The 17,195-nt window shown below is 43.1% G+C and overlaps 1 long non-coding RNA gene across 1 annotated transcript in view; it reads left to right on the forward strand.

Moving 5' to 3' along the window:
- Nucleotides 1–14,866, forward strand: part of LOC140914625 (uncharacterized) — a 47,832-nt gene extending 32,966 nt beyond the window's left edge. Inside the window, exons 3-4 of the long non-coding RNA XR_012159927.1 lie at nt 7,504–7,632; nt 14,752–14,866. This is a non-coding gene — a long non-coding RNA (uncharacterized lncRNA). The remainder of the gene's footprint in view (nt 1–7,503; nt 7,633–14,751) is intronic.
- The last annotated feature ends 2,329 nt before the right edge of the window (nt 14,867–17,195 follow it).

The raw sequence follows: 17,195 nt of genomic DNA on the forward strand, positions 1-17,195 counted from the left end.
ATGAAATGGGAAAAATCAGAACTGTTGGAAATCTCCCAGTTGTCATGTAGTGGGCCTTTTTCTCAATGGAATTTCCATAGGCAAACTGATGCAATCAAATATCTAGGTATAAAAGTACCAAATATGTTAATTAATTAGTGAAGATAAAGTTAAATCCAGTACTTTCAAATAACTAGTGATATAAATAGGTGGCATTCTTGCTCCCTGAGCCTGTGGGGAAGGGTTAATACAATAAAAGTTAATATTCTGCTTTGGCTCCTCTATTCTAAGCATCCTCACTGTATAAATCCTTCCATCTTATTTTAGAAAAAGTAATAAGATTATTAGAGCTTTTCTGTGGGGTCCTGGTCAACACTCACAGCTATCACTTAAAAAACTCCAGCTCCCTAAAGCCACGCATGGGTGGGTGGGTGTGGGATTTGGGCTCCCAGACCTACAAAATTACTATTATGCTTCTATCATGTCTCAGATGTCAAATTGGTTCCAGTATTAGTTAAGTGCTACCACTCTTATACTCACATGGGTGAAAACTGAATGGGAATTTGTGATGGGGTTGTCTTGGGGATTAGCTCTCTCAGCCAGTATTCTCTCTCTTGGTGGTGCCTCTCCTACCACCTTCTCCTGCAGACCTGCCTCAGTCCAGGAACCGTAGCATCCTCTTCATGATTCAGCCCTCTGGCCACATCACCATCTGTGTTTTCCATCTTCTGGGGAGGAAGTATCTCCCAGTTCCATAGTCCAGCTATTTCCCCAGTGGTAACTGGGTGGGGGAATAGCACCTGTCTGGGAAACAGACTTGCAAAGTGTGTGTGGGGGGGGGGAGGAACCACTATAATTTGGAAAAACTGGCTGAGCAAGGGTATCATGTGGATTTCCTAGTTAATCAAAGATGAGGGATCTCTCTCTTTGCTAACACTAAAGCAACAATATAACCTGTCACCCTCAGCCAAGTGGCAGTACTTACAACTAAAACGCTTGCTAACATATCTGATTGGTCCAGATATCCTAGGGCTTCCAGAGCTACTGGGAGCCTTGAAAATACTTCATAAATTCTGCAGGCCCATGACCACTGTATATGCAAGAACACTTTCCACAAAACTATTACATATTGGACCCCCTCAGTCCTCATCCTCAATGGAAATGTGCACAATGCCTTCAAAAGAGGAGGTTGGGAGCTTAAATTCATAACTTTCCTAAACACTAAAAACGATGGACTCAGTAGACACACTGGTTTTATGTCTTATTACAACAATCTGTAACCCTCCTTTGGCTATGTCTACACTACCATGTATGTCAGTGTAATGTATGTTGCTCAGGGGTATGAATACGCCAGCCGCCTGAGCGACATAAGTTACACTGACGTAGGCACCAGGGTGGATAGCACCATGTTGGTGGGAGAGCTTCTCTCACGGACATAGCTCATTGGGGGTGAATTAATGAAGACGACAGGAGAGCTCTGTCAATTTAGAGCAGCTACACTAAAAAGCTTACAGTGGCACTGCTGCATCTGTGCTGCTGTGTAATCTCTCTAGTGTAGCCATAGCCATTGTCCTGATTGCAGAGGTGTTAATTGCCCACTGCACCCTGAATGGTCTCTTACAAGGTGTGTGAGTTATTTATGCTAAACCAGGGCTGGGCAAACCTTTGGCCCAAGGGCCACATTAGGGGTGCAAAACTGTATGGAGGGCCAGGTAGGGAAGGCTGTGCCCCCCCAAACAGCCTGGCCCCTGCCCTGTATTTGCCCCCTCCCACTTCCCATCCCCTAACTGCCCCCTCCTGGGACCCCTTGTCCCAAACTGCCCCCCCTTGGGAGCCGACCCCCGATCCAACCCCCCCTGCTTCCTGTACCATGACTGCCCCAACCTATCCACAGCCCCGACCCCTGACAGGTCACCCGGGACTCCCACACCCTATCCAAATCCCCCCATCCCATTCCCTGACCACCCCAGAACCTCCACCCCATCTAACCGCCCCCTGCTCCCTGTACCCTGACTGCCCCCCTAGGACCCACTACCCAACTCCCCCACCACTGTGCGTGTGCACCACCATCTTACCATGCTGCTCAGAGCGGCAGGAGCTTGCAGCCCCGCTGCCTGCCCGGCAGCGTTGGAGGGGGAACAGCGGGGGAGGGGCCGGGCGAGGAGCTCAGGGGCCGGACAGGACGGTCCCGCGGGCTGGATGTGGCCCGTGGGCCATAGTTTGCCCACCTCTGTGCTAAACAATCTGTTACACTGGTTACCTTTCCCAGGTACGAACAGCTCTGTGTAGCTCGAAGGCTTGTCTCTTTTTCCAACAGAAGTTCATCCAATAGAAGATTTTATGAGAGAGACAAGCTGAGTGAGGTAGTCAAGTATATAAGTATACAAACTGTTTATATATTGCTTTGTTTGCAAACAAATGATTGAGGTAATTGTCCTATTATCTTTTAATTGAATGAACCCATCTGGGTTCTTGAGTCCTAACAGATTGAATTAATCAACTAAAATATGTGAATCAGATATTTCTGATAAGAAATATGCAACAAACAAACTGCTAGGGACACACATTATACAATGTGTACCTTTCACAGAAGTGTGCCCTTCTTAACAGAACAAACTAGTGTTCAGGGTCAAGAACAAGTTGTGGTAATATAAAAAGGCAGTTATGTACATGGATAGGAACAACACCCTACTATGCATGTTCTTCTGAGAAAGATTTCTCTTGGAGAAGGAACTATTTATGCCTGAGTTAATCTCCAATGAGGAAAATAATCTCGTCTTGAAAGAGGAGTGTGAATTCCTGCCATGTTGCATGAGAACACTCAGAATAACCAGATGAACCCCAAGACGACAAAAAAAAGGAAAAGTGAACACACACAACTTCCACTTTTTATTACAATGTACCAAGCAAAATAACAAATCTGAATGTTTATCAGTAACACATAACAAAGTTAAACACAATGAAGTTCCCTAATGTATACAAGCCATTAGGATTAGATTCTGAAAGGATGATTTCAGACAATCACAATGCAGAAAATTCAGACATTTTCCTCTCAAATGATAGTAAAATCCCTGTTGTCACTATAGACCATATTTTCAAAACTATACAAGTTTGTGTGCACAAATGCTCATCTGCATATAAAAATACAGATTTTGCATTCGGACCCTGATTTTGCAAACACACGCATGCTTCATTTTCCATACTGGACTCATTTGTATAATTAATATTTTGAACCCAGCTCTGAACACTTTCGAATTTAAACCAAACCTGCAAAGTAACAGTGGAACGTAAAAAACCCAAACCAACCAAACAAGGATAACGTTTTCAAAACCTTAAAAGGCAAAACATTTGTGGTTTGCTGAATTTTTTTGTCCTGCTATAGACCAGGATACATTTTTTGTTTTTATAGAAGAATGTACTCATTTCACTTCAGCTATTAATCACCCACCAAAAATTATAATTGCCTTATATAATCTTATCCAATTAATATTAAAATAAAAGTAAAAATATAGCCTGAAATTAAACTTTTTACACAAAACAACGCTGTGGGAGAGGAGGAGGATGTATCATACTTCAGGTATTAAATGGAAGACACCAGACAAACCGTGAATCCTGGTGTGAAAAAGTAGAATAAAGTTATTAAAAAGTAATAGAATAATGAATTTAAACAAAGCTTATTACAGTCTTCATTGGTAACTGCTGGGAATTGGAGTCCTGAGGCAGATCACTGATTGGAAGAGTGCTACAAGACACCCTTCTAGTTAGTGATACAGGGAAGGAGGATTTAGTTTAATTTTAATTTTTAATCTCAATCAGATATTAATGAAACCTCATAATGCCAATTTAAAATGTCAACATTTACCATTTCACTGCCGATCATTTTAGCAGACACATCCAAGTTCTCCACTGTTGTTGGATTTATGCCAGCTATTGAGGCAGAGTGCAAGGGGCTAGTTGCTCTCAAGACCTGCTAGAGATGGCGTGAGGAATACCCCACCCCAAATTTAAAATGACCTTCACTTCTATCAAAGATCCTAATTCAGGAAAGCAATGAAGCACACGTTAGGTCCATCCTTATTCAGAAAAGCACTTAAACAGGTGCTTAACTTTAAGCTTAAGTGCCCTTCATGAATATAGGGATACTTCTTTTTCTCCTCCCCATTCTCCTGATTTCAGTGAAGTGTCTCTTCCCATTACCAAATACTCAACTACTTTTGGGTTTCAAATCCCACCAAAACTGACTTGTAGATCTTCCTTGCTGCCAAAGTGCCAGCTGTTCCCTACCAAGCTGCCAAAACCTCCATCTTTCCCCTACTAGCTTCTGTGAGACAGTTATGTATTTTCAGTATGAAAATCTGCAGCACATTGAAATTCTGGGGGCAGAGTAAAACACAATAAGTTTAATATAAAAACAAACAAACAACCAACACAGGATACTATAGTGATTGTGCTAGACCAATGGCATAGGGGCAGTAAAGCGTAATTCTATAGTCCCTGGTGCAAAATTCAGGTTGAATGCACTGACTGGAGTGTGGATTGGGACTTAATTATGTCTTCTACTGGTTGAATAGCTGGATTTATTTAATTCTAAAACTAGTGGATCATTCCATTTATTGTGTTTAACGAATGTTAATGACTGGATCTTGTTAGTCTATGGTTTCCAAGTTATTGGTAATATTTGTTTAGTAAACACTTTTTGGCCAGGTTATAGTCCTGCTTGTTTCCTTTCTACATGTGATGCCCAATATTGGAAAGTGGATTGTTATTGTGAAGATATGTACTGTTTCTTTAAATCTAATGGGAAGTTGGGGGAAGTGGGACGGGGAGGAAGTCAGGGAAGGTTCTAGGTAGAATTTTATAGTGAAGTAGAGAGACTGTGTGAGAAACAGCCAGGGTAGCATGTTCTAATAATAATAATAATAGAGTTCTTTGCTCAGCGTTAGAAGAAAGCAATTCTTTCTAGGATTCTTTACCATTGTCACATGAAAGTAATGTCATAAACACAAAGATATGTAATCATCATAGATGTGCCAGTCATTGTGGGCTGGCTTGAAAATGTGTTTGTTTTAATCAAAGTTGGCCAAATCTAGGCTTGTGATGAGTGTCCTGAGCCTGATGACTCATCTGAGATAATTACCTGTGAGTCCTAAGGGCCAATCCACAAGCAAGTGTTTAACCAGGTGAGCCCAAGGCAGGTCTATAGGCTCTTAATTAAAGGAGCCATTCTAGTCTGCTCAAGGTCACTACCTTTTCAGGGATACTCCCAACTGCCTGGTAGTTCTGACAGACTACTCTTGCAGTAGTCTGTTCCTGTCCCTGCTCTACCCATGGCTGGTAGCTCAGCTGTCCTGGCAAGACTGTTCTGTTTTTCTGAATAGTACCCATTTTACCCCTAGACTCAAAACTCTTTGGGGTAGGAATCTATTTTTTTTTGGCACAGTTCACTTATCGTACTGCACAGTGTGTACTGAGAGCTTTATATACATATTAATTGTAAACTCATTTTGATTTAGACAGAACTTTACTGCAGGTTAAGCAAACATGGGTGGCTGTGGAAGTCGAAATGCATTGTGACTAATATTTATAAATATTTTGTATATTACAGCAAAACCTGACATAATCAACCACCCAAGAGACCAGCAAAAAAGCCATTGTCTAGCTGAAGTTGGCCATTATTAAAGCTTAGATAAAGTTATATTGGAATCACTAAGGATATTTTAAAGTGGTCACTTAAAACAGTGGTTTACCCATTGGAAATGGTCTCTCAGTATTAAGAACCTAATCAGCAAGTCTTTTTCCTCAAATGAAAATACAGTAATAAGTCTAAATACATCAGGCTATGTTGCCTGATCTCTTGACTGTGTATTATACTGATCAATTAGAAATCCCAATTAACATTCAGTGGGTTGGGAGGTTTAGTCCTGAGACCAGGCCCAGAGTTATTAAAATTATTAATTTGGGAACCCCTAACATGCATGAAGGAGACAATTACATTTTGGACAGGAATTTTGTCCTTATAACATTTTTATTTAGCACAGCTAACAAAGTCACAAACACTCCAACCCAGCAAAGACGGTTGGGCTAACATAAAATGAGCATCTGAGCATCTGTATACTCATGCCGTCTCTTGCAGAAAAACCTGAAGCGTTAGTCATGATTATCCTCATCACCACCAGCAGTGGTCATCATCCTGGCATCTCCCAAGGCACGAGGCATGCAGGCTGGGCTACAACTTTTATAATGTGTGACACTGATGCCACTATGCCTATTGCACATTCAGTAGGCATTTCAGAACTTCCACGCTCTACTAATGTTGGATTGCTCTTCTCCCATAGACTACTTGGCCTTTTACCTCAGCTTCATTAGCATATACGTTCATTAGTTTCCATGGCATTCTTGTGGTCAGACATCTGCTGATGTTCCTAACTTAAAAATATCTTAAGCTGGTATAGACGGTCATCTTGTAATGACTACACTGCTGACAGGTAATCACAGCATTCTATCCTGTGACATCTTATGACCTGGGGTTACTCCTGGTTAGCTGCTGGGCCTTAGGCCTTTATCAGTTTAGCTAAGCTAATGTCTTATAGCCCTTGAGGCTTATAGGCTCCCTGCATTACTGCCTTAAATTATACCTATACCCATTTACTACCCTAGGAAGAAAAATAAATATTTTGGGGTTCAACCCAGTCCTGACCTTCCGAAAGGAATTCTTCGCCCTTTACCTCCCAAATAGGCATTGTTATAATCTTTCCCCTGAGCACTGTGCAATGAGATGGCCAAGCAGAGCTGACTTTAATCCTTTGTTCACCAGGTAACAGGAAAACAAAGTTATGTAATAAAGTGGCTTTATGGATGAGTTACAGCTGAATCAAAACTGAGATTAAAGCTGACTGGGAACTGGTATTTCTGTTCCATGGCAAATTGCAAATTGGAAAAAAAAATCATTCTGAAATCGAACAAGAAATGAACATTTTGAAATTTCCCGTGGAATGGGAGTTCTAAAGTTTCCTTTAGAAAGCGTCAAAGTGACATTTTGTTTCAGCCTTTTCAAAGTAGTTGAGGCTTCCTCTCAGCTCCTTGGCAGCTAAAAGGGAGCAGGAAGCCCTGGGAGGCTGGGTGATTGTGGAGCCAGGGCTTCTGAGCTTTCAGGGTCTCAACTCTTTTATCCCACCTGCTAGGTGTGATGTTGAGGAGATGGGAGGGTGAACTGGCAGGAAACCTGGCAGATTTTTGACAGAAGCCTGCCTGAATTCTATTGGAATTTAGTTGAAATCAACATGTTCCAATGGAAAAAGTCAACTTTGGCAAATTGGCATTTTCTGACAGAAAAATGTCCCGTTGGAAAATTTTCAACCAGCTCTAACTGAGACATTGGATAACCGCCATAGACTGACTGGTTACATAATGTTTTCTTAAAGTGCTGTTTAGATACTAATGCAGTAAGTGTCTTTGAAATGAGGTTTTTTTAAAAAATGGAAGCTATGGCAATACAATGTGCTATGTTATCTCATTGTTCTACAGGGAGACAGTTCAGAAGAAAGGATACAGTTTCTGATGTTACCTACAGCACAGTAAATACAAATGAAAGATTAACTACCAGGTGATGGAAATAGAAACATTACCTCAATAAAGAGCATACCAAGGATATAGGTACTTAGCTCGAATTGTAACAAAATTCACGAGTACAACAGGAAAACTAATGTTTACACATGTGCTTAAATTTCAGAATGTACATGAGTGGGGCTGGAACTGAGGACTAATATATTTACTAACTTAACTTAATAATTACTGCATAGTTCTTGGGGCAAATACACTATTTTCATTTATTTAGATTTACACACAACATAAAAAGCACCTAACAATAATAGGGCTCTAGGCACTTTTGTTATAAATTAAAAATACAAAGAAACACAAAGAAAAATAAGTATCGCCACCTCTCCAAAATTAAAAAGGGGGGAAAAACGTTCTTGTGATGATTTCAGTCTTCTATATGTGGATCCCAGCCCCAGCTTCCCCAGTTGGCTTCAGGTCAAATGTCTTAGAGCCCATTTGTTTGTTCTTGGGGCAAATGCACTAATTAGCTAATTTGTTGTGCTGGAACATAGTCTAGTATCTGCATCATTTCTGAGACATAGGTGGAACTGGCAATTATAGTGATGATAGCCTTGTAATTTGAATCTTTGGATTCTTTTTCTTCGATGCATACTGTAATGAGCTTTGCTCCTCTCAACATCTCTGCAGGGCATTCAAAGGCTACTATATTCATTGGAGTGTGCCCCTCTATGTGAGAGAGACCTTTAAAGAACATCTAAGTGCCAGATTCTGATACCCTTTGTGGCATTACACTCCCATATTCTTCATAGTAATATTATAATGATATGAAGATGGCATAACTATGATGTATTTTATACAAGATAAGGCATGCGAGATATCATTGGAAAGGTTATGATTTACTGAATATATGTAAGCATGTATCATTTTGGTATTTGAAGTTAGCAATATTGTCTAGGCATCTATTAGAAATTTGTTTAGACCTGGGGAACACCCACTAGACAATCAGTCTAGATCAGTGGTTCTCAAAGCCGGTCTGCCGCTTGTTCAGGGAAAGCCCCGGCAGGCCGGACCGGTTTGTTTACCTGCCACGTGCGCAGATTTGGCTGATCGCATCTCCCAGTGGCCGTGGTTCGCCGCTCCAGGCCAATGGGGGCTGTGGGAAGGGCGGCCAGTACGTCCCTTGGCCCACACTGCTTCCTGAAGCCCCCATTGGCCTGGAGCGGCAAACCTTGGCCACCAGGAGTCGCGATCAGCCGAACCTGTGGATATGGCATGTAAACAAACCAGTCCGGCCCGCCAGGGGCTTTCCCTAAACAAGCGGCAGACTGGCTTTGAGAACCACTGGTCTAGATGGCTGGCTGGAAAGGGCCATTAGGAAAAACAATAGGTCTTAGAAGAGGCTAATCTTTCACCCAGAAAGCCTTCCTGGGGATGCTGCAAACAGACTCAAAGTTACGGCTGCAGGGTCACGTGATCATGGCCTGCGGTGGAAATCACACTGGAAGACAAAGGATTCGAGTCATATGTAAAGCCTATTTAAGGCAGGGGAGTGACAATCATGATTCATTCTTCACTGAATCCCCACCTAAGATGACTGCTGTAGACATCTAAGACAAAGACTGAAGGGACGGTGGGTGGTTGGAGAAGGACTGAGCCCAGATGGGAGGTTGTCTCGCCTGTGAATTAAATAACTGAAGTTTTAAGCTGCAGTCAAGTGCAGCTGGCCTTCCAGAATCTCTACAATCTGCCTGAAACAACATTTAGGGTGAGAAACTATTACTTGTAACTAGTTTCTTTAGTAACTTAAGCTTAGATTGCATTTTTGTTTTATTTGCTGGGTGACCTGCTTTGATTTGTTTGCTATCCCTTATAATCACGTAAATCTTTTGTAATTAATAAACTTGTTTTTGTTTTGGCTAACACCCAGTGTGTGGAATTCATAACTGGGGGGCAAAAAGCTGTTGCATATCTCTCTCCACATTGAGGGAGGGGCAAATTTCATGAGCCTACACTGTACACTTCTCTGTGTAGCGCAAGACAGTATAATTTTGGGTTTATCCTTTAGACAGGGGCGTGCACTTGAGTACTGGGCAAATCCTTACCTGAGCCTTCCCATGCAGAGCTGATTTCATTGTCTGTGTGTTTCTGCAGCTGGGTGTGTCCCTACTTGTGTGTGCGCGCTGATTAAGTGCAGTCTGAAGCCTGAGGTAGGGCTTGGCTGGCTTGCCTCAGCAATACAGTGTGAAGAGACCCCAGGCTGGTGGGTCAGGGGGCTCCATGGTACCCAAGTTCCAAGCAGCACCCCAGGGGAAACCCATCACACCCTTATTCATGCTGAATAGTACCATAGTTCAGGTTGTGTCAAGTGGCTCACAAACATGGGTGCCAACCTCAGGGCAGACTGTTACAAACCAGGGCACAAATGCCAAATTGTACTGTGTGTTCTATAATTAGATTATACCAAGTATCAAGTGTGAACTCCTCAAGTACTATAACAGCCTTAACATGGAGTCACAGACAGTCCCTTTGGGCACTCCAATCTATTGCACCATCCAGGCAAGCCTGCCTTTCTGACAGATGGTCCCTTACACCAAAAATCACAATATTCAGCTTACTCCTAGTTCAGAACTGATACAGTTCTTCCTGGTCAGAGATTTTTATTCCCTTCCCCCAGAGGTTAAATTGTGATGGGATGAGATCAATGCATGTAGCAGCTCACAAGCATTTCATAAAATCCAAGCACTAAACACATTCTTATAAACATAATATCTGTTTTAACAGAGCTAACACACAAGTGAGCCCAATGGGTTTCCAGCTATTCATTTGTCAGTGTTCAGTGAGGCTCTGGGCTTTGGGATGAGCTGGCATCTGGTCTGCCAGTGTCACACCATGCTCCGCAAATAGCCTGTTGAAGTCATTAGGACTACTCATGGAGGAATTTGCTACCCAACATGAGTAAGAGTGTCAGAATCTGGCTTGAAGGCACTAACATGACATTGTGGGGTTCAACCCAGACCAATAAGGGGTTGTGTCACTGCCTGTCCTGTAACCCTGACTGCCTTAAGTGTTCTGCAGCTGTGGCTCACAGGCCGGACATCAACAACCAGCAGACAAGCATGCAGTTCCCTGAGTGTCTGTGTGCTGTGCAGCCTTAGTTTAGCGCTTCTGACCCAACAACAGCCCCACCCTGACTTCCACCACCCTTGGTTACTACTTGTTAGGTGACCCCAACACACTCCCAGTCCCAAATTTCCTCAAAACCATCTGCTATGAAGTGTCCAGCCCTCTCCTGGAACATTCGGAGGAGTAAGAAGGTTTGCTGCTCCTTTAAAGGGACAAAAGCACAACTTATTTTAATTGGAGTAAACAATCAATGCAATTCAAACACAGCACTGGGTTGGCTTCAATTCAAAGTAAAACAAATGTATTAACAGAAAAATGGGTTTTAAGTGAGTTCATGTACAAGGAATAAAGACAAAAATGGTTATAAGCAAATAAAAGTAAAATATGCTTTCTAGTAGCTAAGGTTAACTTAACAAGCTAGCCTTTGTTCAAGGTAGATTTCTTACCAATCTTTCTTCTTCCCAGTGTGATACTGGAAGGCTAGGGGGGCCAGTGGTAGAGGGGAAATATATAAGCCTTAGGTTAATTGAGGCGTGGTTACCTGTAGAGTAAGGAGGGTGGCTACAGGTTAATTGGAGTACCTGTAGTCAGTTAAGGCCCTGTCAGGAACCTAATACCTCCCCCCTTCTTCAAGCAGTCAGGGAGGAGGAAAAAGGAGAGAGGACTGGAGCTTTGAGGTGTGTTTTGAAACACCAGTGAGAATCCCTTCCCCAGCATCTAAGGGCTGAAAGTACCCCACCCAAGGGGGAAGAGGGTAAGAACCCAAAGGTGTTGAGAGGGGCAGGGGCTCAGAATGAGGAACAAACCCAGACCCCTCCCCTACTTCCCTCCTCTACCACCTTTTTGGGCTGCTAGTGGGGCCCTCAGTGCCCCAAGAACAGGGGCAAGGGGTGGCATCTTAGCCAAGAAAAATTGTGGACCCACCATACTAACATCAGCCATCTTGTCACACCAACCATGGTTGACTTTGTATCAGTCAGGACCTTCCAACTGCTTTCCCTTGTCTTCCTAGGTCAGTGGTCTCCAACCTTCTTAAGCACAAGATCACTTTTTGAATTTAAGTGCAACCCAGGATCTACACTGCCCCTTCCTAAGGCCCCACCCTGCTCACTCAATCCACTTCACTCTGTCACTTGCTCTCTCCCACCCTCACTCACTTTCACTGGGCTCAGGTTGGGGTTCAGGAGGGGCTATGGGCTAGGGATGAGGGGTTTGCTGTGTGCGTGCGGGCTCTGAACTGAGTCTGGTGCAGGAGCGAGTAAGGAGTGCAAGCTCTGGAAGGGGGTAAGGGTTGGGGTATGGGAGGCAGTTTGGGGTGCAGGAGGGGATATAGGGTGCTGGCTCTGGGAGAGGGCTCAGGGCAGGGGGTTGGTGTGCAGGAGAGGGGAGGGGTGTGAGCTCCCTTAGGTGGCTGCCAGGTGGGCATGCAGTAGGGCTAAGGCAGGCTCCCTGCCTGCCCTGGCCCTGTGCCACTCCCAGAAGTGTCCAGCACATCCCTGTGGGTGGGACATCTGGCTCTGTGCACTGCCCCTCCCTGTAGACACCACCCCGGCAGCTCCCATTGGCCGCAGTCCCCCATTCTCAGCCAATGGGAGCTGTGAGGGCAGTGCCTTCAGACAGGAGCAGTGCACGGAGACTTCCTGCCCCTACCTCCACCCCCAGGGGCTGCAGGGATGTGGTGGCTGCTTCTGGGAGAGGCACAGGGCCAGGGCAGGCAGGGAGCCTGCCTTAGTCCCGCTGTGGTGCCGGACTTTTAGCGGCCGGAGACCGCGATTGACTGACAGAGGCTCCATGATTGACCAGTTGATCACAATCTACCGGTTGGTGACCACTGTCCTAGTTGCCAAAATGGCTGTCTGTTTCCCCTTATCTCTGAGTTTGTTGGTCCTGTTCCAAGAGGCAGAATGACTGCCTACTGTTCTTCCCTTCCTGTGGATTGCCTATCTCCTTGGTTATTTTTATGTTAATGGGGCTTCCATTGTTTTGATTCCACAATGCTACCTTCCCTCCTGTTTCTCTCTGTTTTTGATCAGAATTTAAAGCATAATATTAGTGAGTATTCCTAATTCCTCATAGTGCTAACACATACTTTTCACAATAATATTCATCACCAGTGTGTCACAGGCTTTCATAAAAGATACTACCTGATACATTTGTGTAATATAGTAATGTTATCATAGAATATCAGGTTTGGAAGGGACCTCAGGAAATCATCTAGTCCAACCCCGTGCTCAAAGCAGGACCAATCCCCAACTAAATCATACCAGCCAGGGCTTTGTCAAGCCTGACCTTAAAAACTTTAAAGGAAGGAGATTCCACCACCTCCCTAGGTAATGCATTCCAGTGCTTTACCACCTTCCTAGAGAAAGTTTTTCCTAATATCCAACCTAAACCTCCCCACTACAACTTGAGACCATTATTCCTTGTTCTGTCATCTGCTACCACTGAGAACAGCTGAGCTCCATCCTCCTTGGAACCCCCTTTTAGGTAGTTGAAAGCAGCTATCAAATCCCCCCTCATTCTTCTCTTCTGCAGACTAAACAATCCCAGTTCCCTCAGCCTCTCCTCATAAGTCATGTGTTCCAGTCCCCTAATCATTTTTGTTGCTCTCCGCTGGATGTTTTCCAATTTTTCCACATCCTTCTTGTAGTGTGGGGCCCAAAACTGGACACAGTACTCCAGATGAGGCCTCACCAATGTCGAATAGAGGGGAACAATCACGTCCCTCGATCTGCTGGCAATGCCCCTACTTATACAGCCCAAAATGCCGTTAGCCTTCTTGGCAACAAGGGCACACTGTTGACTCGTATCCAGCTTCTCGTCCACTGTAACCCCTAGGTCCTTTTCTGCAGAATGTACAATCAGTTGCTTAAATTGCTTATCATTTGAGCTTTAGATCCCTGCAAGAGGCTATTTCTCCCTCTCGCTATGTGGAGGGATTGATTTATCTTTTATGTAAATGTATGTCTCTGCCTGATGACCAAGCTGGTCAGATAAATAAATAGACATTCCTTTGTACTGGGCTTATGCATTGCTTGCCAAACATTTCAGCACATTTGTAATTTTGAATGTTATCCATATAGACACCATGCAATAATATTAATGATCAGTGAGTTCTGAGTTTTACAATGATATATTACATGCCACCTTTTGTCATGACAACAGTGTGTGAGGTGTAGTAAGTATATCAGGCCTGATGAGTTGCTGACACAGAATAGTGAACCACCAGTTGGCCTCTGTGTCACACTTGGGTACATGGGACAAGAGATCCCATTGATGTTCCAGACAGAATGCTATGACCCTGTGTTCTACAAAACAGTAGATATTGGAAATCACTAATCCTTCAAGCTATTTTACTGAATTTGTAAAAATGAGTATCCACTGCTATTAAGCCTGGGAGCAGGATATTAACTTTGTAAATAGCTGCAATTACATACAACACTAAGAAATTAATAACTGGAGCTATCAGGATTGCATGGATTGTCGTTGATATAAACCCAAAATTATAATATGATTTAACTGTTGTAGTATTATGGAAAATTAAAGCTGATATGTTTTAATACTGGTTCAATTATAATATAAATGCTGCAGCTGGATATGATGGGAGGAGAAAAAACACCAGTAATTGTTAGTATAATTATACTTGGGCATTTCCTTTCTGAAAGCAAGGTGTGTGTTGGTTTCACCATCGTATCAGTATTTTCTGTCAGCTGCAGAATGGAATAGCTCTAAGCATCCCTACTTTGATGTGATGGAAGGAGGATTGAGGAAATATGATGATCAAAACGGACATCAGAGTGACAGGGTGATCTCTATCCAAGCTTTAAACCTTTGGCTTGGAGTCTCCACCCTCAATACTAAACAGCACTCTTTTTTCCTAGATGTCTCTAATCGCCTTGCAGCCTGATGCTGCTGAATAGTCTCTCCTCCTCTACCCCTTTTTACTCTCCCCTCATTCCAAACCCATGTAGTTGAACATCATAAGGTTTCTGAGGGCTGGGTGTAGCTCTCACTTATGTCTAATGTGTATCACTGCTCCCAAATCAGCCAGAGTTCTTACTCGAATGACATGTTCCACTCTGTTCTCTGCAGGAGTTGAGCTCACTACTTCCACAGCGTGTATAGTTTCTGGTAACCAGGGAAGGAGAGAACAAGCCAAAGTCATGGACCTGCTGTTTACTGCACTGCTGCTAGACAACTGTGCTGGCCACAATGACAACATTAAATAAATTGTCCAGAAACGCTTCCTGGTGGTTGTAATCTATAATTTAACACAATATTTATTAAAATTTGATGTTAAGAGGTAATTTTATTATCTTAAGTGTATAGCACTGGGGAAGTGTGTAGTACAGTGGAGTTATTAATATTTCCTTTACTTAAAGGTATTTCGGCTGAGCTCCTTGAAGTTTTTAAGATGAATATACTAAGGTTACTTAGGCACATTTTGGCTCCTAAAATGGCCTGGTTTAAAATATTATAAGCAATAACTATAACAAAAACATAAAAGAAATGTGTAAATGGCAAGTGAAACCACCTGATTCAATTGCTTAAAATTTTTTCCTCCTACATTATCAAAATGTTACATTATTCCTATTTGCATTATGCTACTAAAACCCAATGTAATAATGACAAATGTAGGTTTCAGAGTAACAGCCGTGTTAGTCTGTATTTGCAAAAAGAAAAGGAGTACTTGTGGCACCTTAGAGACTAACCAATTTATTTGAGCATAAGCTTTCGTGAGCTACAGCTCACTTCATCGGATGCATACTGTGGAAAGTACAGAAGACATTTTTATACACACAAACCATGAAAAAATGGGTGATTATCACTACAAAAGGTTTTCTCTCCCCCCACCCCACTCTCCTGTTGGTAATAGCTTATGTAAAGTGATCACTCTCCTTACAATGTGTATGATAATCAAGGTGGGCCATTTCCAGCACAAATGACAAATGTAGTGGCCAGAGATAATCTGTCTCCCAGAGCCACATGTAACTCATATTAATGAGAGTTGTACATTTGCTGCTGAAGAGAAAACAGATCCCCACATTACCTTGCACAGCTTACAAAAATATTTTATATATACATTTTCTATATGAAATAAACTAGCCCAGCATGGATCCTACTGGGTATAAAATCTATATCTAAGACACACTGCTTTGGCTTTAAGCCTAACACAATGGTAGCCTACACACTGCTTTGGCTTTAAGCCTAACCTAATGCCAGCGGGCCACATGCGGTCCATCAGGGTAATCTGATTGCGGGACGCAAGACATTTTGCTGTCATTGACCGTCCACAGGCACGGCCCCACCGCAGCTCCCAGTGGCCACGGTTTGCCGTTCACAGTCAATGGGAGCTGTGGGAAGTGGCAGCCAGCATGTCCCTGTGGCCCACCGTGTCCCGCAGCTCCCATTGGCTGGAAATGGCGAACTGCGGCCACTGGGAGCTGCGGGTGGCCGTGCCCGTGGACGATCAATGTCAGCAAAATATCTTGCAGCCCACAATCAGATTACCTTGATGGGCTGCATGTGGCCTGCGGGCTGCAGATTGCCCATCACTGTTTTAGTATGAATTAATGCACCATGATTGATTTATTGTTAAAGTGCAGTTCTAGTCTGAAAAGTGACTCAATATAAATGTTGTTGTAAGAATCCATATTTATTATCTGTAAATAATTTCTGGGTCAATTATGCCCAATTTATAAGTAAAAAGGGAATTTTCCAAACTGCCAGTCCTGGAACACTGTTTAGTATTTAAGAGTCAACTGCGGTTCTTTTCTTTTGATACATTATCACCACTAGTAAAGGTTCTGCAAACCAAACTAGGTTCTCAGTTTCACTTGTGCAACCCCATTCACCTCAAATTATGTGCTTAGTTGCACATTATGTGTTTAGTCACTCTGTACCCCCCTTCACGCCCGTTGCCTTTCATGGGTATACTATGCACAGATGTGACTGGAATGTGGTGAATAAGGTCCCGATGCTTCAGTGAGCTCTGTGAAGGTACACTGCAGCTCATTGTCTGGGATCAGGATCTAAGTCTGTTCATGGTGCGTGAAAAGTAGAATCCAGCTCACTCTCTTAGCAGTACTCTGTATACCAGAAGGAGTTTAAAGCATGAAATGCCCTTCCTATCCCAGTTTGCTGAGTTAATCCTAGCTCTTCATTTAAGTGCCTTTTTAAAACCTTTATTTTTTGCATGGCCCAGAGGAAGTGAGATTAAAATTTTAATAAAACAATAACAAGAATAAGCAATATGCTAACTAACCTTGACCTCTGATTTTCCAGTGTGTCCCGTCTTATGGGTGTTACCGGAGTCAGCAAACAGAGCTGTAAACAGGGGAGTTTGAGTGGGAGTCCTGTTGAAGGAGAAGGTATTTGTAGACTAACAGGACTTAGATGAGAAGGTGATGACACATATAGAGGCAGCAGTGGTAGTGACTCAAGCAGTGGAAGACACAATGAAGATGAGGGGATGTGAAAGCTGCGGCATGTACATGATCCTGGAGGGGGTACCTGAAAAGAGTTTTGTCTGCATG

Source organism: Lepidochelys kempii, chromosome 1 (assembly GCF_965140265.1).
Source record: "Lepidochelys kempii isolate rLepKem1 chromosome 1, rLepKem1.hap2, whole genome shotgun sequence".
Taxonomy (NCBI): Eukaryota; Metazoa; Chordata; order Testudines; family Cheloniidae; genus Lepidochelys; species Lepidochelys kempii.